The sequence below is a fragment of the Amblyraja radiata genome, chromosome 22, assembly GCF_010909765.2.
Source record: "Amblyraja radiata isolate CabotCenter1 chromosome 22, sAmbRad1.1.pri, whole genome shotgun sequence".
Classification (NCBI taxonomy): Eukaryota; Metazoa; Chordata; class Chondrichthyes; order Rajiformes; family Rajidae; genus Amblyraja; species Amblyraja radiata.
Window position 1 is genome coordinate 2,663,157 of NC_045977.1, and position 26,639 is coordinate 2,689,795.

Here is a 26,639-nt window from a genome sequence, read left to right on the forward strand (position 1 = left end):
AAGCAAAATTGCCCATACAGCAACTACTAGCATTGCCACAGTCAATATGGCCTGGAACTGACTACGAATAGTTAATGAGATAAACTGAACATCTTAGCAGGTAGGGCCAGCAAAGTCAGCATTATACTTGCTGTTCTGCCATTATTTAACTTTAGCATCAAGAGTGGAGCATTTACTCCACAAATTGTAATCGTTAAACAGGTCAACACTTTTTGTAGTTTTTGTTTTAGAGCATGCACCTTTTTATTGACATTTGTTAAATATATTGCTAAATGCGTGCACATTTTAGCAATACTTTTGGAAAAATGCAAAATCAGATCACAGCTGTGGACAGAATTATAATTATTTAAAGTAGCACAATTTTTCTGTGATATGATAGAGAGAGTATTAGCACTGGTGTTAACACTAACTTTGTTGAATAGTGATAATACTTTGTCTCCTACACATTTGTCTCCTACACATTGTGTTTGGCTTCAGTGATAATATAAGTGTGAGTGATGAAAAGACAATTAGTACTGGCGCTAGTAATTGTTTTGGTATTTAGAATTATTATTAATTGATCTTAGAGTTTTGGTTCAGTGTTGCATAAAACACCAGTATTTGCTTTTTTTATTATGGGGTATTGTGTGTAGTTTGAAGATTTAAAAAAAGGAATTTAATCTTTTTTAGAATAAGGCTGTAACGTAACAAAATGCGGAAAAAGTGAAGGGGTCTGAATACTTTCTGAATGCTCTGTTCGGCTGGCGACGGAGTGGCCGGTTTCGAATCCCGCTTGGAGTGCATACTGTTGTCCTAAGGAAAGACACTTCACCCATCTTTGCATGTGTGTGAATGTGTGAGAATGTGTGTGAGTGATTGGTGGTGGTCGGAGGGGCCGTAGGCGCAGAATGGCAGCCACGCTTCCGTCAGTCTGCCCCAGGGCAGCTGTGGCTACAGAAGTAGCTTACCACCACCGAGTGTGACTGAAGAGTGAATGAATAATGCGATGTAAAGCGCCTTGAGTGTTAGAAAGGCGCTATATAAATCCCATCCATTATTATTATTATTATCCAAATAAATTGAATTTTTACCCCGTAAATATTTTCTTCACAAATATTGTGCTTCACCTGAAGATGCTAAATGAGGAGTGAGGAGATTATATTGTAGTAGGTATGTTATCACATTTATTTATGAACACATTGTTTTTGCAAACTTTTGCCAAGGTTGACATTATTTTTTGTTGACTATGGCGGAGAGTTTAAAAATACATTTGAGTAATATGTAATAATGCCTCTTGTGTGTTATTATAGTCACATTACGACCCTGTGCACTTATATTGAAGCAAGTTGTACTTTCAAACCTATAACATACTCAATTCATGTAACCTTGCAATATTTGACACGCAATTGCCCATTAGTCCTGCATTAAGAATCTTTTATGTAACACAAATAATAATGTGTTTGCAGGGTACTTTTCAATGTGTGAAATATGATGTGTTGATCTCTATCTGTGATACTCTATCTGTATTGATAGAGTACTCAGTTTAAAGCTGGATGCTATATTTTTTTAAGATTTACTGAACATTTAATTGTGAACTTTGCTTAAAGAAATCTTAATTAAACGATTTACAAATTTCACCGTTTTTAGGTTGTTCTTAACATCTTAAATTCTTGCTCTGCCAGACTGAAAATGTTTGTTTCGCCAACTTAAGATCAAAGTATTTGTATATAACAACATTGAACTTCACTTGATGGGTTGGCCATAACAGGAACCGACTGCACTGAAGTGTTGATGTTAAATTATTTAACACCTGTCAGTATTAATTTCGCTTTAATTTCCTCTGGGATACAAATCTAATTCCTGATCTGACATATTGTGGAATATTTGCGACAATAATTGAAAAAAATCCATCCAAACTTCATCTTAAGAATTATTTTAGTTTTTGCTCTTGCTGTCCACATCATGGAATGAAAGATGCAGTTGCACAGTTTTATTGTTGTAAACAATAGCACATAGACAGTCCATAGGCAGAGGAACAGGCCCTTCTGCCCACAATGTCCATGCCTGCCCATGACATACCCCTCCATTCCCTGCATAGCCATGTGCCTATCTAAAAGCCTCTTAAACACCACTACCATATCTGCCTGCACAACTACCCCTTGCAATACATTCCAGGCACTGACCACTCTGTGAAAAAACACTCCATTACATCTCCTTTAAACTTTTCCCCCTCTCACCTTAAAGTTTTGTCCTCTAGTCCTGGACGTTTCCACCCTGGGAAATAAATTATGAATGTCTAAAATTATGCTTCTCATAATAATATATTTTTCTATCAGGTCTCCCCTCTATCCCCTCATTCCCAAGTTCCAGAGAAAACAATCCATGTTTGTCCAACCTTTCCTTACAGCCACTGCCCTCTCATCCAGACACCATTCTGGTAGACCTCTGCTGCACCTTCTTCTCCACCAATAATTGTCACGCGAGCTCCACGACGTTTCTTTACCTTGCCCTACTTCTCTATGTTGGTGGCTGCAAATCTGTGTTGATAGAAGTTCTCAGTTTAAAGCTGGATGCTATTGTCTTTTAACAGCAATGCTTAATGAACATAGAGGATGGCTCAGTGGCGCAGCAGTAGAGTTGCTGCCTTACAGCGCTTACAGCACCGGAGACCCATGTTCGATCCCGACTACGGGTGCTGCCTGTATGGAATCTGTACCTTCTCCCTGTGACCGCTTGGGTTTTCTTTGAGATCTTTGGTTTCCTCCCACACTCCAAAGATCTAGAGGTTTGTAGGTTAATTTGCTTGGTATAAGTGTAAATTGTCCCTAGTGTGTGTTGGATAGTGCTGGTATATGGGGTGATCTCTGGTCGGTGCGGACGCGGTGGGCATAAGGGCCTGTTTCCGCACTTTATCTCTAAACTAAATTAAACTAAACTAAAGACAGAGCAAAACAACAGAAGTAAAAATCATGTTCCCATTGAATCTGTTCTGGCATTCAATGAGTCATGTCTGAACTGCATATTCACTCCATTTATCATCTTCACTGCTTTACCCCGATGTCCCTGCCTGACAAACATTTACCCTTTGTATAGAGGATTACTCCCCGATACCCACTGAATGGCCAGCTCATTTCTTGGACTTTTTCAAAGGAAAAAATACTTTCCCTCACTTATTCTATCAAATGTTTAATTATCTTAAATATCCAAATTAAATAATTCCTGATCGTCCACAGAATTCATAATGCCACCTGTTTACATGATTTAACTGTTTGAAACTCAAGTATTACTTTAATGACTTTGCGACACTGCCATTGCCAAACAAAGACATTAGTGAGTGAGATTTATAATTCCTCAGCCATTTTATTTGGCAACTTTGATGCCCATCGGCCCAAGCCACCTTGTACTTGTGCAGCACCCTGGCCCAAGGTTGAACTAATGCCATTACTGCTCTCTGAAAAATGTAGACACCAATGAAGTGGGTACAGCTTTTACTTCAGTCATCTGATTCAGGAGGGTCTGAAGAATTGAGAAACGTTGACAATTTCAAATTTGGGTGGCACGGTGGCGCAGAGGTAGAGTTGCTGCCCTACAGCTCTTCCAGTGCCAGAGACCCAGGTTCGATCCTGACTACGGGCTCTGTCTGTATGGAGTTTGTACATTCTCCCCATGACCGCGTGGGTTTTCTCCAAGATAGAAACATAGAAAATAGGTGTAGGAGGAGGCTATTCGGCTCTTCGAGCCAGCACCGCCATTCATTGTGATCATGGCTGATCGTCCCCAATCAATAACCCGTGCCTGCCTTCTCCCCATATCCCTTGATTCCACTAGACCCTAGAGCTCTATCCAACTCTCTCTTAAACCCATCTAGTGATTTGGCCTCCACTGCCCTCTGTGGCAGGGAATCCCACAAATTCACAACTCTCTGGGTGAAAACGTTTTTTCTCACCTCAGTCTTAAATTGCCTCCCCTTTATTCTAAGACTGTGGCCCCTGGTTCTGGACTCGCCCAACATTGGGAAGATTTTTCATTTATCTAGCTTTTCCAGTCCTTTTATAATTTTATATGTTTCTACAAGATATCCCCTCATCCTTCTAGACTCCATTGAATACAAGCCTAGTCTTTTCAATCTGTCCTCATATGACAGTAATGCGCTCTTTTAAATTGCCCCTTGGGGATGAATAAAGTGCTTGAATTGAATTGAGTCCCGCCATCCCAGGGATCAATCACGTGAACCTACGCTGCACTGCCTCAATCACAAGGATGTCCTTCCTCAAATTAAGGGACCAAAACTGTACGCAATACTCCAGATGTGGTCTTAACGGTGCCCTATACAACTGCAGAAGAACCTCTTTACTCCTATACTGAAATCCTCTTGTTATGAAGGCCAACATTCCATTAGCTTTCTTCACTGACTGCTGTACCTGCACGCCAACTTTCAGTGACCGGTGTACAAGGACACCCAGGTCTCGCTGTACCTCCCCCTTACCTAACCGAACCCCATTGGGATAATAATCTGTCCCCTTGTTTTTGCCACCAAAGTGGATAACCTCACATTTATCTATATTATACTGCATCTGCCACGCATCTGCCCACTCACTCCAACTACCGGAGCACCCCACCCTCGTCCGCAAGTGCCGGCACCTCCCTAGCTGATGACCTGAACTCCTTTTACGCTCGTTTCGAGATGGGCAACACCACCCCAGGTCTGCCGACTATCGACAATACCGCCAGCGGGCTGGCTACCGAAGCTGAAGGAAGGAATGTGCACACACATTCTCGCTGTCCGAGCACGACGTGAGGAGGGCTCTGACACGGGTGAACACGAGGAAAGCTGCAGGCCCCGATGGCATCTCGGGGCGAGTACTCAAGTCCTGTGCTACGCAGCTAGCTCCGGTGCTCACTACAATATTCAACCTCTCCCTGGACAAGTCCGTGGTCCCTGCCTGCTTCAAAAAATCCATCATTGTACCGGTACCAAAAAATGCCTCCCCAGCCTGTCTGAATGACTACCGTCCGGTGGCCCTTACCTCGGTAGTCATGAAATGCTTTGAGAGGCTGGTGAAGAAACACATCTGCGCCTTCCTCCCTCGCAACATGGACCCGTTGCAGTTCGCATACCGTCCGAACAGATCCACGGACGATGCGGTCTCCCAGGTTTTGCACACCGCTCTCTCCATCTTGACAGCCAGAAGGGGGGCTACGTGAGGATGCTGTTCATAGACTTCAGTTCAGCCTTCAACACGATAGTCCCCACCAGACTGGCCGGGAAGCTACTGGAATTAGGGCTCAACACCCCCCTGTGTGCCTGGGCCCTGGACTTTCTCACCGCCAGGCCCCAGGTAGTCAAGATGGGAGGGAATACATCAAAGTCCCTCACCCTGAGCACAGGATCGCCCCAGGGTTGCGGCCTCAGCCCCCTATTGTACTCCCTGTACACACATGACTGTGTGGCTAGGTTCAGCTCCAACTCAATAATTAAGTTTGCTGATGACACTGTGGTGGTCGGCCTGATCTCAGACAACGATGAGAAGGCCTACCGGGAGGAGGTGGCTGATCTAGCACTCTGGTGCCAGGATAACAGCCTCCTCTTGAACATCAAAAAAACGAAGGAGCTTATTGTGGACTTTAGGAGGGCACATCATCCGAGGACGTACACACCATTGAGGATAAATGGGGATACTGTGGATAGGGTGAGCTGTTTTAAATATCTGGGAGTTCACATCTCTGAGGATATGACATGGATATCACATGCCGCAGCACTCGTGAGTAAGGCAAAGCAGCGCCTTTACCACCTCAGGCAATTGAGGAAATTCAGAGTGTCTCCGAGGATCCTCCAGTGCTTCTACTCAGTGGCTGTGGAAAGCATCTTGTCCGCAAATATTACCATCTGGTTTGGGAATTGCTCTGCCCAGGACAAGAAGGCTCTGCAGAGAGTAGTGCGTTCAGCCGAACGCACTATGGGAACTTCACTCACCCCCCCTGCAGGAACTATACAACAGGAGGTGCAACTCCAGAGCCAATAAAATCATGAGAGACCCCTTCCACCCATGCAACGGACTGTTCCAGCTGCTACGGTCAGGCAAACGCCTCCGTTGCCATGCTGTGAGAACGGAGAGGTTGAGAAGGAGTTTCTTCCCAGAGGCCATTCGGACTGTAAACTCCTATCTCACCAGGGACTAACTTTACTGAACGTTTTTCCTTCCAATATTTAATATGTAAAAGAATATGTGTGTGTTTATGATTGTGTTTATAGTTTGTTTGGTTGTTTGTTTGTTTGTCTTTTTGCACAAAGTCCGCGAGCATTGCTACTTTTCATTTCACTGCACATCTCGTATGTGTATGTGACGAATAAACTTGACTTGACTTGACTCAACCTGTCCAGGTCATCCTGCAACCTCCTAACATCCTCTTAGCAGATCACACTGCCACCCAGCTTTGTGTCATCCGCAAACTTGCTAGCGTTGCTCCTAATTCCCTCTTCCAAATTATTAATATATATGGTAAACAGTTGCGGCCCCAACACCGAATCTTACGGCACTCCACTCGCCACTGCCTGCCATTCTGAAAAGGACCCGTACACTCCTACGCCTTGCTTCCTGTCTGTCAACCAATTTTCTATCCACGTCAACACCCTACCCCCAATACCATGTGCTCTAATTTTAGTCACCAGTCTTCGGTTTCCTCCCACGCTCCAAATGCGTTCACGTTTGTAGGTTAATTGGCTTGGTATAAGTGTAAATTGTCCACTATTAGAGTCATAGAGTCATACAGAGTGGAAACAGGCCCTTCTGCCGAACTTGCCCACACCAGCCAACATGTCCCAGATACTCGTTCAACCTGCCTGCATTTGGTCCATATCCCTCCATACTTGTCCTATCCATGTACCTGTATAACTACTTCGTAAATGTTGGGATAGTCCCAGCCTCAACTACCTCCTCTGGCACCTTGTTCAATACATCTACCACCATTTGTGTGAAAAAGCTACCCCTCAGATTTCTCTTAACTCTTTTCCCCTTCACCTTTAACCTATGTCCTCTGGTCCTCGATTCCCGTACTCTGGGCAAGAGACTCTGTGCATTCTGTGCATCTTTATTATTCGCTGCGTGCCGATACTCTCCACCCAGATTGCGGTGCAGGCCCTGGCTTCTTTGCAACAAAATCTATTATCTCCAGATAACCAGACAAAGGATCAGAGAAGCCAGTGGCCTCACTTTTGCTATGGTCAACCAAGAGTTACAGATGCCAGGGTTAATCACAAGGTCAATTTGTGGGAGAACAGGATCCAAGCAAAAGATCACAATGTCACCTGGCATTCAGGAAGGTTTCATCTGATCCCTCTGCTACATTGAATCATCAAGACTTAATGCAAGACAGAGAAGTATCAGCTGGCTTAGCTCCAATATGGTAGCTTTCCGATTGTCGTTCATTGAGTAGTACTGCACTTTTGACATCTTGTAAATAGCTACTGTATCTAATTAGGGATTTTCCCCCATTAACCCCATTTTGGAAATTGTATGAAGATAGATAGACACAAAAAGCTGGAGTAATTCAGTGCGTCAGACAGCATCTCTGGACAAAAGGAATAGATGACGTTTCGGGTCGAGACCCCTCTTCAGACTGACAGTCAGTGGAAATGGAAATGAGAGATATAAATCGTGATGTAGAGATATAGAACAAATGAATGAAAGATATGCAAAACAGTAATGATTATAAAGGAATAGAACACTGTTAGCTGTTTGCTAGGAATTGTTTGAATTGTTAGCGTATGTGATATTCTTTCAAAGACCTTCTTCTGGTCCAAGCAGACTAACAAGAGGTTTCTCAGCAACCCCAGCAACCTCTTCTCCACCAGCCACCTCCGGCCTCCCAATCGTCCCAATTGTGCCAAACATGATACCACGATGAACCGATCTCAACCACCTGCACCTGTTCCCAATCCCTCCATTCCCTGCATATCCGTGTGCCTATGTAAAAGCTCCGTAAACACCACTACCATATCTGTCTCCACCATCACCCTTGCCAGTGCATCCCAGGCACCGGCCTCTGTGTAAAAACCTTGCCCTGCACATCTCTGTTTATAAACTGTGCCCTTTCACCTTAGAGCTATGCCCTCCAGTCTTTGACATTTCCGTCTTGTTCTGACAGTTTACCCCTCATACTCGTATAAACTTCTATCAGGTCTTCCCACAACCTCTGGCATTCTAGTGAAAACAATCGAAGTCTGTCCAATCTCTCCTTATAACTAATACCCACTAATCTATGTAGCATTCTGGTAACTCTTCAGTGCCCTCTGCGTGCGGCACGGTGGCGCAGCGGTAGAGTTGCTACCTGGAGACCCGGGTTTGATCGCCACTATGGGTGCTGTCTGTAAGGACATTATCCCCGTGACTGCTTGGGTTTTCTCCGAGATCTTCAGTTTCCTCACACACTATTAAGACCTATAGGTTTGTAGGTTAGTTGGCTTGGAGTATATTGTGAATTGTCCCTAGTTTGTGTAGGATAGTGTTAATGTGCGGGGATCGCTGGTCGGCACGGACTCGGTGGGCCGAAGGGCCTGTTTCTGCGCTGTATCTCTAAACTAAACTAAACTCTGAAGGATCCACATCCTTCCTGCATTGATGGATATGTATTTAATGCAGACAATTAGGATTATTTAAATAATCAGCATGGACATAGGTCATCAATGGGCCCATATCTGTGCTCGACACTCGATGACTAGAGTCAAGGAGGGAATAGAACAATGTGAGATTATCTGGTTATTTTAAAACACAAGAATGATTCAACACCAAAGTCAGCCAAAATACCACTGGTCTGTTTCAAGGCTACCCAGTCCGGTACTGTTTAAGATAAGCTGCATATCTCAGTAAAATGTTTACTAGGTTCACAATCATTTCGCTGAACACCTCCACTCATTTTGCCTAAACCCACCTGATCTCCCAGTTCCTAAAAACTTTCTCCCCCTCCCATTCCCACACTGACCTTTCTGTCCTGGGCCTCATACATTGTCAGAGTTAGTCCCAGCGCAAATTGGAGGAACAACAACTCATATTTCGCTTGGGTAGCTTATTCCCCAGCGGTATGAACATTGACGTCACTAACTTCAAGTAACCTTTGCTTTCCCTCTCTCTCCATCCCTCCTCTTCCAAGGTCTCTGACCAGTCTGACCATCCCTCTGATTACATTTCATCTCTGTCTGCTTTGTTGTCACCTTCTCCTAGCTAACAATGGTCTGTTCTACATTTTTCCTGATCTGCATCTCTTTTGATCTTACACTTCCTTATCTCTGTAACTCCCTCTCCCCTGACGCTCAGTCCGAAGAAGGGTCCTGACCCAAAAAGTTCTTGCTATTGAGGGAGTGCAGCGTAGGTTTACAAGGTTAATTCCCGGAATGGCGGGACTGTCATATGCTGAGAGAATGGAGCGGCTGGGCTTGTATACTCCGGAGTTTAGGAGGATGAGAGGGTATCTTATTGAAACATATAAGATTGTTAAGGGTTTTCACACGCTAGAGGCAGGAAACATGTTCACGATTTTGGGGGAGTCCAGAACCAGGGGCCACAGTTTAAGAATAAGGGGTAAGCCATTTAGAATGGAGACGAGGAAAGTTGTGAGTGTGGAATTCTCTGCCTTAGATACTTTCAAGAGAGATAGGGCTCTTAAAGAAGCAGAGTTGGGGGATATGGGGAGAAGGCAGGAACAGGGTACTGATTGGGGATGATCAGCCTTGATCACATTGAATGGGGGTGCTGGCTCGAGGGGCCGAATGGCCTACTCCTGCACCTATTGTCTATTGTCACCCATTCCTTCGCTCCAGAGATGCTGCCTGTCCCGCTGAGTTACTCCAGCATTTTGTGGCTATTTTCGGTGTAAACCAGCATCTGCAGTTCTTTCCCACGCAGAACTTTAAATTGTCATTATATAAATAAAATAACATTTACGTACCAGGGGTTGGCTTTGATGAGCCTTGTTAAACAAGTGAGGATGATATGTTTTTATTCTTTTAATCTGGGAATGTTATGGGTGGTTATATCAGAGTCACAGTGACACTGTGCAGGATTTGATTCTATCCCTCGTCAGTGAAAAATTGATGTAAAAATTCTTAAGTGCAGGATTTTGTTATTAAACCTAATGTAACTGGGCAGTATTCCCAGTTTCCATGGTGTCAATAGGACTTGAACTGTGGATAATTTCCATAATGATATCAGCAGATTTCTTCTGAAGAAAATTCTCTTGAGAAAGTATTTTTATCACAATCTATATTAACCGACAACGAAGAAAACATCAGAGGTTTTGAACTCTCTGCCAATTGGGATGTGTAGTGACAGCCATGATGCTTCCCAGATTGATAGTTCTAACACAGCAGAAACAAAATGCTTGCAATTCAAACGTGCTGTCCCCAGGTCATGATCTAGGACTCCACTTTGCACTGCTTATTAATGGTATGGAATTGTTGAAAAAAAAAACCAATATTGAACGCAAATTTGCAGAGTTGCAAGGTTTTCCTGCATCATGGCTTTCTATATAGTACCCATTGTTCTGCAAGTCCCTTATTGAAATTCCCCCAATGCTTCTGCTACGTGGGGAGTAGCAAAGACTGGGAAGAAATATCCTTCTCAGACTACAGTTTGCTGATGATACTAAACAAAGTGGGATTCTGTTGATAGTCAAAAATAGAGACACTGAATGGGTGGTCAGCAGATGGAATATTATGTACATAGAGATGCAGTATGGAATCTGTTACAATGATGGTGTTTATGTGATTTTTAGATAGGCATATGGATATGAAGGGAATGGAGAGATATGGACCCCAAGCAAGCAGAGGATATTAACGTGGCATCATGTTTGGCACAGATTATGGGTCCAAGGACCTGTTCTTGTGCTGTACTTGTCCATGTAATGTGTTCTCTGAAGTGTGGAGGTTGATAGAAATGTAGAAAATCTTGAGAGGCATGGATAGGGTAGACAGTCAGAACCTTTTCCCAAGGACTAGAGGGGCAACGTTTAAAGGAGATATCTGGGGTTAATATCTTATCAAGAGTGGTGGGTGCCTGGAACAGTAGGTGGTGGAGGCAGCAATGATAGTGGTGAATATGGGACTTTTAGATAGGATCATTAATATCCATAGGGATCACGTGCATGCAGTGGACATGAGTTTAACTTGGCATCATGTTTGCCCTGGATATTTTGGGCTCTGAAGGGCCTGTTCCTATTCTATGTTCTTTGTTCCAAAACTGTGTGGTTATCTATTTAGGTGCAGGTGCCGTAGCGATTAACAAAGCAAGTGATATGTTAGACTTTATTGCAGGAGAACTTGCACACTACATAAATATATCGGGCTCTGGTGAGAGCATATCGAGGGTATTATTTACAGTTTTGTTTCCTTATGTCACGGGCTTGGTCCCAAGGATGATAAGCAATTGAATAGACTGAAACTCTGTCCTCCAGAGTTTAGAAGAATAAGAGATGATCTTATCAAAACTGGCAAAACTATGAAAGAGCTGGTCGGGCAAAGTACAGGTAGGATATTTCCTCTGATTGAGAAGTTGAGAACCAACAGTTAAATTATAAAAGGTAGCTTGCTTCGGACTGAGATGAAAGTAATTTTTTTCACACAGTGGGTTGTAAACTGTGGGAATCGCCGTGGGGGAGGGGGAAGAACAATGGGGAGGGAGGGGGCTGAGGGGGGAGAACTATGGACCATGGGACCTGGTGTGGGAGAACCGCTGTGGGGAGAACACAGGAGGAGCCAGCGGCAAATGTAAAGATAGAGTCACAGTGTGGAAACAGGCCCTTTGGCCCAACTTGCCCACACCAGCCAACATGTCTCAGCTACACTAGTCCCACCTGCCCGTGTTTGGTCCATATCCCCCCCAAACTTGTATCCATGTAATTGTCTAACTGTCTCTTAAATGTCGGGATAGCCCCTGCCTCAACTACCTCCTCTGGCAGCTCGTTCCATGCATCTACTTCCCTATTAGATTCCTATTAAATCTTTTTCCCTTCACCTTGAACCTATGTCCTCCGATCCTCGATTCACCTACTCTGGGCAGGAGATTCTGTGCATCTGCCAGATCTATTTCTCTCATGATTTTTCCAAATCTCTTGAGGCTATGACCTCTAGTCCCAGACACTCACAGACACTCCCACTCCTGCAAACATTCTCTCCACATCCACATATGCAAGGGACCCATAGAAAGGATCCTTGAATTTAAATGTTGGCGTATTTCACTTTCCACAGATGCTGTTTGACTGACAGTTCTTCTGTGTCATCTGTTTTTATAGCAAATTCCAGTATATGCAGTTTAATTCATTTTCCAGCCACAAAAAAAGGTTGAGTCAAAAGGCAGAAGGTCCAGCTCTTATAATTGCCCAGATAAAGCATCAGTACCAGGACAAGTAATTCCCACTCTCTCTCTCTCTCTCTCCCCCTCCCTCTCTCTCCCCCTCTCTCCCCCTCTCTCCCTCTCTCCCCACAACACTGACCACGACTCAGCCTGTTGGTGAACCCCTCTCATCCATGGACTTGAACCAACCTGGTTTACTGGTGTGGGGAAAGCAGATAAACCTAGAGCCTGGATCGGTGTTTGTGGAAACATGGTTGCAAGAGGGACATGACTGACAGCATTATAACGTTTCAGACATGATCGAGAGGGATGGAAAAGAGGTGGAGGAGTCCCTGTGCTGCAATGATCTATGTTCCAATACACATTGAACATAGACTGGACAGTGCAGTGGAGAGATCCCCACTCTTGATCAGTACGGGTGGGGAGAAGGCAGGAGAATGGTGTTAGGAGGGAGAGATAGGTCAGCCATGATCGAATGGTGAAGTATACTTGAATGGCCTAACTCCACTCCTATAATTTATGATCTTATTATGATCTCATAGACCAACTGAGGTCTGACTTCTAGAAAGACCAGAAGCCAGCAGCATGTGAAGACTCCTAGGCCAAGATCCATGAGTTTACAGATGAGCTTCTGTAAAACCTTTTATCTGTAGGTACCCTGCAGGATGACAAATAAAGAGTTTAATATGTGGCTCTTTAACATTTCTATTAAAAATAATAATGTTTTATTTTATGAATAAAATGTATGCACATATTCCTTTTTACAAATTATTAGAAACATTTCTATAATTTGTCAAAGCATTGAAAAAAAATCTAAAGGAATTCCAGTAAACCTTAACTAGACTGAGAAATTTTATTATGTAATGTGCAGTTTTATGACAATATTAAAACCTTTTGAAAAATTAATGCAAGGGTTTAACAATAAACTTCTAATGTCTCAACTTTAGCAAAGATTGACAAATTGGATAGCATTTCTTCTTGCTGAAGTAATTTTGATGTTGTATTTCAATGTAAAATGGGGAATGGCAAATCTCAAATTTTGCATTTCTACCTGTAGTGTTGTATTTTGGTTATCTTGAATATTATACCCAGTGTAAGAACACACTTGCTTCTTATTTCAGTTCAATGATTCAATGATACTATTGTCATATGTACCAAGGGACAGTGAAATCCTCTGTTTTTGCCGACAGTCCAGTAAAATCATACAGCAGACTTCACCTATGCATGACATTAACATTGTTTCAAAAGTTCTTAGTACCGTCTTATCAGCGGTGAACCAGGCCTACCGCTACACGTGATCGCTGGCAGCCAGCCTGGTCCCTCTTAGTTCTTGCCGGCCCCTCTGCCAGGCTCTTCTTTGATCTCGGCGGCCCATCCACCGAGTTGCTCCCGGCAGCCCACCAGTTGTTCGGCTCCGCGGCACATCCCGGGAGTCTTCTGCTGCACAATGATAAGTCCGTCCACCTTTGAGGCTCCGGGGAGGCTTCCCACAGCTGACCTGGAGGGCATAGTGGGCCAGAGCCCGGCTCCCTCTCCTCTCCGTTGGCTCAGCACTTCAACTCCCCCTCCCACTCCGAATCCGACCTCTCTGTCCTGGGTCTCCTCCATGGCCAGAGCGAGCAACACTGGAAATTGGAGGAACAGCACCTTATATTTTGCTTGGGGAGTCTGCAGCCTGCGGGCTTGAACATTGAATTCTCCCAATTTTGTTAACCCTTGCTGTCTCCTCCCCTTCCTTAGCCCTCGGGCTGTCTCCTCCCATCCCCCAGCCCTCGGGCTCCTCCTCCTCCTTTTTCTTTCCTTCTCCCCGCCACCCCCTATCAGTCTGAAGAAGGGTTTTGGCCCAAAACGTTGCCTATTTCCTTCGCTCCATAGATGCTGCTGCAACCGCTGAGTTTCTCCAGCTTTTTTGTGTACCTCCCTCTCCTCTCCTACTGGCCTTCTCCCCTTTCCCAACGTGTCTGTCATTGTCATCCTCTGGTCACTGGCGGACGAGTGCATGTGGCTTGGGGGGTTCCCCATTCCAGTTGCAGATGTTGGGACCTCCAGGAATGGGCCAGCTTGGTGGCTCCCCCTGTAGGCCATGCTCAGGCTGGTTCTTGCACTCCGCTGGGCTCTGCACCTGGTCTTACAGTCGACTGTGCACCGTGCTGGCCGCCCTGAAGGCCACATCGTCTGTGGGTGCCTTCAGCCACGCCTGAGGCCCTGTGAACACTCTGTGTGTTTCCTTTTTAGAAATACTGTGTGTGTGTTGTGTTGATGGAAAGATGGTAAAGAAACTGCACTCATTATCTATATAACTAAAAGTCTCATCTTGATCACTTCCTGTCTGCGCTCTACATTGATTTTAGAAAAAACGCTACCATGTATTGCTATGATTTTTAGACATCTTACTCACAGTCCTCCTCCGCTGAGGCAGCCCTGAAGATTTTTCCGATTGATGAAAAAAAAAAGTTATGAGTGTTTAAAAAACCTTGAGATCAGCTGATTGGTCCTATCGCCTGTCAATCACCACGATAAAGGTAACGCCCATTCCGGGAGGGGGGGTGGGGGGGGGGGGGGGGGGGAGGGTGCAGGAGTATAAAGCCCAAATGGTATGAAATTGCATTTAAATTTGGTGGCCTGCACTCTGCTTGAAATTTTATGAAATTGCATTTGAATTTGGTGGCCTGCACTGTGCTTGAAATGGTATGAAATTGTATTTGAATTTGGTGGCCTGCACTCTGCTTGAAATGGTATGAAAATGCATTTGAATTTGGTGGCCTGCACTCTGCTTGAAATAATATGAAATTGCATTTGAATTTGGTGGCCTGCACTCTGCTTGAAATGGTATGAAATTGCATTTGAATTTGGTGGCCTGCACTGTGCTTGAAATGGTATGAAATTGCTTTTGAATTTGGTGGCCGGCACTCTGCTTCAAATGGTATGAAATTGCATTTGAATTTGGTGGCCTGCACTCTGCTTGAAATGGTATGAAATGGAATTTGAATTTGGTGGCCTGCACTCTGCTTGAAATGGTATGAAATGAATTCAGTGGCCTGCACTCTGCTTGAAATGGTATGAAATGAATTTGGAGGCCTGCACTCTGCTTGAAATGGAATTTCAAGGAATAGCCGCGAGTGAACTGCCAGCCCACCAACTGCCAGTCAATCAACTGCCAGCCCCCCAGCCGCGAGTGAGGGAACTGCCATGAGTCAATCAACTGCCAGCCCACCAGCCATGAGTGAGTCAACTGCCAGCCCACCAGCCGTGAGTGAGTCAACTGCCAGCCCACCAGCCATGAGTGAGTCAACTGCCAGCCCACCAGCCGTGAGTGAGTCAACTGCCAGCCCACCAGCCATGAGTGAGTGAACTGCCAGCCCACCAGCCGTGAGTGAGTTAGTGAACTGCCAGCCCATCTTTGGCCTACCAGAAATGACTCATTTCAGCCCACAAGGCCCCAATTACCTCAGAAACCAGCCCCTTTTGCCCAAAGTGCCCGTTTTAGCCCAGAAGGAGCATTTTGGTCCAAAAGGCCCCGTGCCAGACCAGGAAAAGGACGCAAAAAGTGCCTTTCACTGAGATTTATTTTTGTCCCTTTGGCCCATCAGGCATGTACTAGCCCAGGAGGAGTCCTTTCGGCCCATCAGTAAGTATTCCTCCTGCAAGTATTAAACCTCACCCCAGTATTTTTCTTCCTCCCTTCATTGGCTCACTGTCAGATCCAGGCCAGGATAGACTTTCATCCTTTATTGCTGTGATCTGTAGAAAAAGATGAACAATATTTAAAATTGATTCTCCACTCTCTCCTCCTTCTCTCTCACATAGTCTCTCACCTGTTTTGGTCAGAATTTCTGGCAGTTTATGAACTGACAGCCCACCATGCCTGAGTGACTGATCTGCCAGCCCACCAGCCCTGAGTAACTGAGCTGCCAGCCCACCAGCCCTGAGTGACTGAGCTGCCAGCCCACCAGCCCTGAGTGACTGAACTGCCAGCCCACCACGCCTGAGTGACTGAACTGCCAGCCCATGAATCTATTCGGACCACAATGTCCATACGAGCCCTCTGGAAATCAGTCCCTTAAGCCCACATCACCCATACTAGCAGAAAGCCCCCCCCCCCCCCCCCCCCCCCCCCCCCACTGACCACCAATATTGAAATTGGTGGAGAGGAGAAATATTGCTTTGGGGGACCAACCCTCCCATCCTTTAATGGGGTGGCTGGTGCATGTCAACTATCACACAGTCTGAATAGACAGAGATTGCACATGACAGAAAAGGAGGTCCAAAACGATCAGTCAGACTATGCTGCGTAGACTTAACACACACCAGTGTGTTGACATACACATGTGTACTCACACATACTCACACATGCTTCCATACACTCACACAGACAGTGTCATTACCTACACCCACATGGTCTCAAATCCCATAATTCCACACTTCCTGGCTCCAGGTCTCGCTTCAGTTCCCGTCTCTCCCTATATTTGTTATCCTTCTCAAACTGCCTCCTTCACACTTCCTCTCCACCTATTCTCACCCCTTTTCTTTCTCGGTATTGTTCCTTTTCCACTTGATCTTTCTCCATTCTATTTCCACAGCTCCCCCACCAATGCTGATTCTCTGCGACATGGTGTGCAAATAATCTGTGCTCCAAATAGTCGAATGGTAAAGGCACAATTTCTCTCTCTTCTCCTTCACCACCGGCCTACCCCTTCTGGAGATGGAAGCTTCTAGACTCTGATTCATCATGGTCATATTTATGAATCTAGATTTGGAGGTACTGCACGGTAACAGGCCCATTGGTCCACCGAGTCCAAGCTGACAATTGATCAGCCGTACACTAGTTCTATATTATCCCACCTTAGCATCCTACACTCTCAAGGCAATTTACAGAAGCCAATTAACCTACAAACTTGCACATCTTGCACAACTTTATAACAAGAGGAATCGAATATAGTAGCAAAGAAGTCCTTTTGCAGTTGTACAGAGCCCTAGTGAGACCACACCTGGAGTACTGTGTGCAGTTTTGGTCCCCTAATTTGAGGAAGGACATTCTTGCTATTGAGGGATTGTTAAGGGTTTGGACACGCTAGAGGCAGGAAACATGTTCCCGATGTTGGGGGAGTCCAGAACCAGGGGCCACAGTTTAAGAATAAGGAGTAAGCCATTTAGAACGGAGACGAGGAAACACTTTTTTCTCACAGAGAGTGGTGAGTCTGTGGAATTCTCTGCCTCAGAGGGCGGTGGAGGCCGGTTCTCTGGATGCTTTCAAGAGAGAGCTAGATAGGGATCTTAAAATTTGCGGAGTCAGGGGATATGCGGAGAAGGCAGGAACGGGGTACTGATTGGGGAAGATCAGCCACGATCACATTGAATGGCGGTGCTGGCTCAAAGGACTGAATGGCCTGCTCCAGCACATATTGTCTATTGTCTATTGTCTATTATCTTTGGAATGTGGGAGGAAACTGGAGCACCCAGAGAAAACCCACACGGTTACAGGGTTGTACAGAATGTACAAACTCTGCAGAAACAGCACAAAACAGGCAGGATCAAATCTGGGCCTCTGGCCCTGTGAGGCAGCAGCTCTACCACTGCGCCACCGTGCCACCCTTTCAAATTGGTTAAGTGCCAACCTCTCAGGCTAAAAGCCCTGTCCCACGGTACAAGTTGATTCCAAGAGCTCTCCCGAGTTTAAAAAAAATCAAATTCCTGGTAAGCACGGAGAATGAGCGTAGCGGGTACGTCGGAGCTCGGGGACGTCTCTTAGCGCTAACGGCAGGTACTCGGGAAGACTCGCTAACGGCAGGTAAGCACGGGAAGACTAGTGCAGATTTTTTAAAATGATGAGCCCCGTGCCCGAGTACCGACGAGTGGCCATTACCATAAATCTCCGAGTTTCAATCAGGGCAAACTCGGGAGAACTATTGGAATGAATTCGTACCATGGGACAGGGCTTTCATGCAATGCCACAAGTCTAGTTCTCCCAACCACAACACAGTTCATGTAATGAAGAAATAAATGGCTTGGAAAAGGATTTCAGGGATCAGTCATCGTTGCACCGAAACCATGTGCAGGCAGTAGAACAGCACAAAACTGCACTGCAACATAACAAAGCTGACGTCCGCAAGAAAGACCTAACAACAACCTTCATTGATCGATGAGAAGAGAAGCCATCTCAAAAGACCGAGTGCTCTAGCTTTCCTCTCCAACTGAATTGTAATGAGATTTCAGAAGTGAGTTGTGTTCTGAAATGGCAGCAGAAGGTATTTAAATGTGACAATTACTTTAGCTCTTATTTGACTATTTCCAGTCTATGAGGAGGATGTTGGATGTTCCCCTACCAAATGAGCCATACATCATGGAAACAAGCCATCGTCATTACTTTTGTGCATATCTTTTATTTCCTTGTTCTATATCTCTCTACATCATCGTCTATATCTCTTAGTTTAGTTTAGAGGTACAGCGTGGAAACAGGCCCTTCGGCCCACCGACCCTCTGCACCGACCAGTGATCCTTGCACCTTAACACTATCCTACACACACTAGGGATATTTTACATTTATAACAAGCCAATTAACCGACATATCTGTACGTCTTTGGAGTGTGGGAGGAAAACAAAGATCTCAGAGAAAACCCACGCGGTCACGGGGAGAACATATAAATTCCGTACAGACAGCACCCTTTCCCCAGTTTCTCTCGTTTCCCTTTCGCCTGACTCTCAGTCTGAAGAAGGGTCTCAACCCGAAACCTCACCTATTCCTTGTTGTCTGACCCGCTGAGTTACTCCAGCATTTTTCTGAGTGACTGATCTGCCAGCCCACCAGCCCTGAGTAACTGAACTGCCAGCCCACCAGCCCTCAGTGACTGAACTGCCAGCCCACCACGCCTGAGTGACTGAACTACCAGCCCAAGAATCTATTCGGCCCACAATGTCCATACGAGCCCTCTGGAAATCAGTCCCTTAAGCCCACAACATGTCTTTTGGTTCTTGATTCCCCTACCCTGCCAATTCACCTCATAATTTTATATGGTACCCCGACACGGCGCCGACAGACAAGAAGCCGAAGCAAATAAGTCGAAGCCAAAGAACGGAATGGAAACAAGGCCGAAACGGCAATAAACCGAAAAAGTCTGAAAATGAAACGCCTACTAACCGAAAGGATGGAACGCCTAAATGCAAACTAACCAAAATGGCGGGACACCTAAATTCCAAGCAACCGAAAAGCTGCATTGCCTAAAAGCAAACTTACCGAATGGCCCCTCAGTCGATACACCACCTACCCCAAAGGCGGCGTCGCCTACAGGCCAAAGGACCGACTGCCACTCAACAGAAAAGTCCAATAACAGACTTGACGTTGTTGGGAGATGGGACCTGTCAGAGATTGGTCCAGACCCCCACTTCCATCACATCGCTGTGAAGGCATGAACATTGTCCCAAATCTCCGCTCCACCCGACCCGCAGCCCGCGGAGGGTGGTCGTGGGAGAGTGGGGGCTGTCCCGAGCGATGCACACCTTCGGCCGCTTTCAACTTGGTGCTTGGGTTCAGATTGCCCAGTCACCTATGGCTTGTGTGGGAAAATGAACCACACGCTCCTGTCTCCCCCTCTCTCTCTCCCTTTGGTTTATTGGTTTAGTACAATGTTCATGCCTTCACAGTGATGTGATGGATGCGGGGGTCTGGACCAATCGCTGACAAGTCCGGCCCCTTCGCAACGTAATGTCCGTTATTGGACGTTTCCATTGAGCGGCAGTCGGTCCTTTAGCCTGTAGGCGACGCCGCCTTTTGGGTAGGTGGTGTTTCGACAGAGCGGCCATTTGGTGAGTTTACTTTTAGGCTACGCAGCTTTTCAGTTCCTTGGGTTTTAGGCGTCCCATCCTTTCGGTTAGTAGGCGTTTCGTCTTCAGCCTCTTTTGGTTTATGGGCATTTTGGCCTCATTTCCATTCTGTTCTCTGGCTCCGACTTCTTTGCTTCGGCTTCTTGTCTGTCGGCGCCACGTCCGCACACGTTTTATACCTCTTTCAGATCACCCTTTAAACTCTCCTACTCTCCAAGGAAGCCTGTACAATCTCTCCCTGTAGCTCAGGCCCTTGAGTCCTGGCATCATCCGCATGAATCTTCTCTGCACTATCTCCAGCTTAATGACATCCTTCCTACTGCAGTCTAATAGTTGAATTAGGCAAAGAAAGGCAGCAGTTAGTGCAACTGCCTCAGTACCAATGACCAGGTTTCATCTTCCGCTCTGCCTGGACCTACCTGATCTCTCAGTTGCTAAACACTTTAACACCCCCTCCCATTCCCACATTGACCTTTCTGACCTGGGCCTCCTCCAATGTCAGAGTGAGGCCCAGTGCAAATTGGAGGAACAGCACCTCATATTTCACTTGGGCAGCTTACACTCCAGTGGTATGAACATTGACTTCTCTAACTTCAAGTTACCCTTGCTTTCCCTCTCTCTCCCCCCCCCCCCCCCCCACTCACCACCCCCCCCCCCCGCCTCCCGCACCCCCTCCCCCCCCCCCCCCCCCCCCCCCCCAAGTCGTTGTACTAGCATCAAAGTCGTTTTGTTGTCCATTGTCCGTAATGACAAAATCATGGGAGGAATAGATTGGGTAGATGCACAAAGTCTTTTACCCAGAGTTGGGGAATCGAGGACCAGAGGACATCGGTTCAACGTGAAGAGAAAAAGATGTAATAGGAATCCGAGGGTTAACTTTTTCACACAGAGGGTGGTGGGTGTATGGAACAAGCTGCTAGAGGAGGTAGTTGAGGTTGGGACTATCCCATCATTTCAGAAAAAGTTGGACAGGTACATGGATAGGACAGGTTTGGAGGGTTATGGACCAAGCACAGGCAAGTGGGACAAGGATAGCTAGGTCATTGTTGGCTGGTGTGGGCAAGTTGGGCCGAAGGGCCTGTTTCAACACTGTATCACTCTATGACTCTATGACTGACTAACTCGTTTTCACCTATTCCACAGCTAACTATGGCCTGTTTCCATTATAATTGTTACTTTTTTGCATATCTTTCATTAATTTGTTCTATAATTTTCTATATCACCATCTATATCTCTCATTTCACTTTCCCCTGACTCAGTCCGAAGAAGGGTCTCGACCCAAAACATCACATGTTCCTTCTCTCCAGAGATGCTGTCAGACCCGCTGATCTACTCCAGCTTTTTATGTCTATCGTTGGTTTCATCTTAACCGCTGGTGAAATCTGCGAAGAGTTATCCCGTTCCCCCCATCTTTTGATAGAGTAGGAATTTGTGCTCTGTGTGTGATACTCATTCCAAATCGGCATGCTTTCAATTTATTTCCATTGTATGGAACAGGCATCTAAATACTACTTTGCTAACAACTCTGCTGCAATGTATGGGAGCCTCAATCACATTACCGAACCACATGGGAAAGCCCCTCTCACTCTGGAACAAGGTGGGATCCTCAATTTTGCAATTCCTCAAATCTTATGTCTGGGCAGCATGATGATGCAGTGATGGAGCTGCTGTTATAAATGTAAAATTGTCCCCAGTGTGTGTAGGATAGTGTTAATGTGCGGGGATCGCTGGTCGGTGCAGACCCGGTGGGCCGAAGGGCCTGTTTCCACACTGTATCTCTAAACTAAACTAAGCATTTTATTGGGGTTAAAATCCCTTCTCTGTCTATCACCGAGGCTTCTTCTGCTTCTTGGTTCTTCTTGGTTCTTAGTTCTTGGTCCTCCAAAATATTCCAAATGGAATTTAAACTGGAGGTGGTGGAGAGTGGACTTAAGCAAAAAAGGATTCTTGGAGAAGAAGAGCTACCTTAAATGTAGTTGCGTCTGGTGGAGTAACTATGGTAGGGTGAAGACTATTCCATGCTTCAATTGTGCAGGGGAAGAATGAATTGCTGTACTCATTGTTTGATTTCCTGTATGAGTTGCTGTACACAATCATGATTGATTGTGCAGTGAATGCAAGAGGTAGAATTCAGCAGTGACCAGATGGATCAATATAACTAGTCCCCATTGGAATCTGTCTGCTCAACATTATCCAATGCATACCGTTTATTCCATTAGGTTTGTATGGTCACTGTAGTTGCTCATATTTTTGAAATTCTAACGCACTAACTTAGAAACCAGGAAGGTGAGTAGTTATAGTTAACTTCTGGATGACTTGCTGAAGATCCACCACATTCTTGCTGTTGACTATTTTAACCTCTTCTAAGTTATGCTTCCCCCAGCTCCATAATCAAATCAGGTGTGTTACTTCTGGCTTTTAAATAAAATCTCATTGTTCAGTTCTCGTGGTCTTGGTAAAATTCTGGAGAACAATTCCTACATTTCTTCCAAGGACAATACATCCTCATTAATTTATGGTGCGCTGAACTGAACTGTACTCTAAACTACAGATATGACTCAAGCAAATCTCCCTTTAGTTATTACAGGTAACGTTCTGTAAGTATTTATGATTCTCCGGTAATCTGACAACTACATTTTAGTGTAGGACTGAACTGCAGATGCTGGTTTAAACCGAAGATACATGCAAAAAGCAGGAGTAACTCAGCGGGACAGGCCGCATCTCTGGATAGAAGGAATGGGTGATGTTGCGGATCGAGACCCTTCGACTGAAGAAGGATCTCGACCCGAAACGTCACCTATTCCTTCTCTCCAGAAATTCTGCCTGTCCCGCTGAGTTATTCCAGCTTTTTGTGTTTATCCTCGACTACACTTTATTAATCTGTAAACTAGTTCCTATTCATCTTATTTATCTTTGGATTTGTGCTATTTTTTACATTTTCATCATTTAGAAAACTGTTCATAAATCCATTGGTTTGATCCAAAATAGAACGTTATGCTTAGTTGGATTGAAAACCACCTCTCACAGCTTGGTCTACTTTATCAATCTATTAATGTCTCTTTGTAAATTTATGCCTCCATCAGCCATCTCGCAACAGCACTAATCTTTGTGTCATCAGCAAACGTGGAGATATGGCTCTCTGTTGTGCTATTAATAAATACAATGATTTGTTGAGTGCCCAAAGCAGGATCTTTTAAGACACTGCCAGTCACTTCTTTGCAATGGTGATTGATTTGATGATTACGAGATTCAAGACCCAACATCACGTATGGCTTGGCCTGTATTTTGCTTCCTGTCCTGTTTGGGTTTTGAGATTGAAAATTTGTTTACATTTCAAAATCCCTGCAGAAAAGCCAATAACATCAAAAATAAATTCTGGAAATGATTGAATCCATTAATCAGAGATTAACCAGCGCTTACAGCCCCAGAGACCCAGGTTCGATCCTGACTACGGAGTTTGTACGTTCTCCCTGTGACCTGCGTGGGTTTTCTCCGAGATCTTGGGTTTCCTCCCACACTCCAAAGACGTACAGGTTTATTATCTTGGTAGAAAATAAAATTGCCCCTATTGTGTGTGGGATAGTGTTAATGTGCGGGGATCGCTGGTTGGCGTGGACCCGGTGGCCGAAGGGCCTGTTTTCACACTGTATCTCTAAACTAAACTAAACTAAGCTAGATCGAGGATGCATTGATTGTGTTTTCCAGAAATCACTAGATTCTACATCACCCCCTGTGGATTAGAAGGTAACAAATATAACTCTGTTCTTCAAGAAAAGATGGAAATGGAAACTGAAGAATCACGTGCCAGTTGACACAGGAGCAAGGAAATGCTAGAAGACATTAGCAACTGTGTTGTAATGGGTCGCATGGGATATTAAAATGTAATTTGGCAAAGTCAGCTGATTTACATAAGGCAAATCATGCCTGACAATTTCTTGAGATTTTGACAGTGTAAGCGGAAGGGTAGATATGTGGGAACCAATGGATACAGTATTTTTTGGAATTGAGTAAATGTGCTGCGTATATTGAAGAGAGATAATTAATAAAAAGGAATATATTATTACAAATACAGCAAAGAGGCTGAATATGGATATAACCAGGCTTGAGTGAGGAAGAGAATGGAGAAAAACATTTGGAAATATGAGAATGCAAATAATTAAATATCAGAATAATATTAAAAAGGTGAGAGATTAGGAAATGATGGAATTTAGAGTGATTTGGGAATCTTTGTCCAATAATTAAAATGACTTAACATATAAATACAACAAAGACACAAAAAACTTGAGTAACTCAACGGGTCGGGCAGCATCTCTGGGTGAAAGGAACAGGTGACGTTTTGGGTCGGGTCTGAAGAAGGGTCTCAACCTGAAATGTCACCTATTCCTTTTCTCCAGAGATGCTATCTGACCCACTGAGTTACTCCAGTTTTTTGTGATTATCTTTGGTTTAAACCAGCATCTGCAGGTCCTTCCTACACAAGTAGTGAATAAGAGTATTCGAGTACAAAAATAACGTTACTTTGAAGCTTTGGTGAGATTAGACCTCGCATGTTTTGTACAGTTTTAGTTTCCTTTTATATGGAAATACAGTAGATATTTGCCTTGGAGGCAATAATTTTACCAACTGAATGGTTTTTAAGTTTCAGCTGAGATAATTAATTTCTGGTCACCATGTGCCACCCTGTAAACTGTGTTAATTGTAGGATAATGGCTGGAATTGAGTGAGTAATTGCTGGGTTATCATGCAATCAATGGGTTCACAGACGATTTACCCAGCGAGATCAGCAGAGTTTACATCTGAACTAAACCATCTATTTTCATTTTTGTACTCCAAGTCAAACTCATTGCAATGACTTGGTTTAATAGCACAATCTGATTGCTGCAATCCGCTCTTCCAATTTATCATAATTCATAACGGACAGAAAGACAATGTCTAAAAATCATCATCAGAGCATCATCAGAGACCCACACCATCGTGGCCACACTCTTATTTCACTCCTGCCATTGGGAAGAAGATGTGGACCCCTGAAAACTGTGACCTCCAGGTTCAGGAACAACATCTTCAAAACAACCATCAGGTTTATTGAACACTCTAAACACCAAATAAACTTTGAACCATGAACGGTCTTGGTTGTACTGGGGATTTTGGCCTTTTGTTTTGTTTTGCACCACATTGGGCATTTTTAATTGACTGAACTTTTTTTGCTGTAGATTGTTTTATGAGTACCGTGTATACAAATCTGGCGCAAGTAAAATGTCACTGTTCCGTTTCATGTGACAATTAAACACTCGTGACTCTCTCGTGAGATAATCATTGACTTTGACATGGAAACCCTATCACTGTTCTGAGACAACATTTTGATATTAAGCAAGAGATCATCCAATACCAGTATAATAATGTGTAGGAAAGAACTGCAGATGCTGGTTTAAATCCAAGATAGACACAAAATGCTGGATGGAGTAACTCAGCAGGACAGGCAACATCTCTGGAGAGAAGGAATGGGTGATGTTTCAGCTCGAGACCCTTCTTCAGACAAGTATAATAATGTTCACTAATAAAAGCCAGCGTGGCCAATTTTCTTTCAAGCTTATTCCATGATGATTTATTGACTTGCATAATCTAACACTGAAATTCAAAAGATATCGCCAATTGGTTCCTGCTGTGGTGTGACACAGTATTACTTTCGATACTCTGCTTCATGTTCGATTACTCCATTTTGTACACTGATTTTTTATTCATTAATTTGATGATTTGATCCAGACCTTGAAGGTTGGCTCCAAAATGTCTTCCTTTATAGTTAACTATTATTTCAACAGCAAGCATTTGCAGTTATATTGTGTCTTTTCCATAGTAAAACTATAAATATTCTAAATTCCTCCAAATAATTTTCCCTTTCTCATGTTACCCCATGTTCATATTTTTATTTCACAACAATCTTTATCGTATCATGTTGATTTACGGGATTCATTGAAGTTTTGCAAATGTCCTGTTTATTGAAGGAAAGTGTCCTTGACTAGAAAAACTCCTACCCAAGTATCTTAACCTTGTTTGCTGATAATTAATCCCTTTCTGCCTTTCTTCCCACTTGTTTTACTTTCCAGTTTACAATATAACTCAACATGAGCTATTTGTGCTCTTTGCCATGTGTAATCGTATTTTCCCAACAACCTCCTCTCCCTCAATAAAGAATAAAACGGGCATTGAAAGATGAATTTCATAGCAGAGGCATCAATGTTTTGCATTTTGATTACTGGAGGGAGAACCAAGAAGCAAGGTATTAAAATGAACAAACTAAAGTTATGATAAACAAGGTAGCACGGTGGTGCAGCAGTAGAGTTGCTGCCTCACAGCACCAGAGACCCAGGTTCATTCCTGACTACAGGTACATTCTCCCCCTTTCATGCATGTGTTTTTTTTCCGGGTTCTCCAGTTTCCTCCCACACTACAAATGTGTACAGGCATGTGGGCTCTTTGGTTTGGTATAAGTGTAAATTGTCC